The following is a 497-nucleotide window of genomic DNA, read 5'->3' on the forward strand; positions in this document are numbered from 1 at the left end:
GGGGGGGGGGAGCACCCCCGGGCAGCCACGGGGGGAGTGGGATGCTCTGCCAGCTGCCCCTCACCGAGGAGGGGTACGGCATCCTCCCCATATCACTGCCCTCTCTCTCCCTGTCTTGCCTCGAAGGGAACCGGTTTCCCCCATAAAGAAATAGTTAAAAAAAAAAACAACAACAACTGTTTTTCTGTTTTAGGAAGACTTTGGGTAATATAAAGATTCAAGTAGCACTAAGTGAACTAGAAAACCAAGTCCTGTACATCAGCTTACAAAATTTGTAAATAAAAAAAAAAAAAAAAAAGGAAAAAGACATGACCCATCAGTGCAAAGGCTGAGGCGGTGCAGTGATACTCCTCCACCCCAACCCCTGGGACCTCGCTCGGGCCAAATCCCCCAGAGAGGCAGGGTCTGGGGACCACCATCCCACATCCCCTTCCACCACGGAGGTGTCCCCTCGTCTGTCTGTCGGCAGGGATGCCGCGGCTCTAGAGATCCTGCAG

The 497-nt window shown here is 52.7% G+C and overlaps 1 protein-coding gene across 1 annotated transcript in view; it reads right to left on the bottom strand.

The window, feature by feature from the left end:
* Positions 1-497, bottom strand: part of ACOT11 (acyl-CoA thioesterase 11) — a gene marked incomplete at its 5' end in the record, with an annotated part of 3,988 nt that overhangs the window by 857 nt on the left and 2,634 nt on the right. The gene's annotated exons all lie outside the window — the stretch shown is intronic.

The sequence above is a fragment of the Cariama cristata genome, unplaced genomic scaffold (genome assembly GCF_000690535.1).
Source record: "Cariama cristata isolate BGI_N322 unplaced genomic scaffold, ASM69053v1 scaffold21415, whole genome shotgun sequence".
In the NCBI taxonomy this organism is placed as follows: Eukaryota; Metazoa; Chordata; class Aves; order Cariamiformes; family Cariamidae; genus Cariama; species Cariama cristata.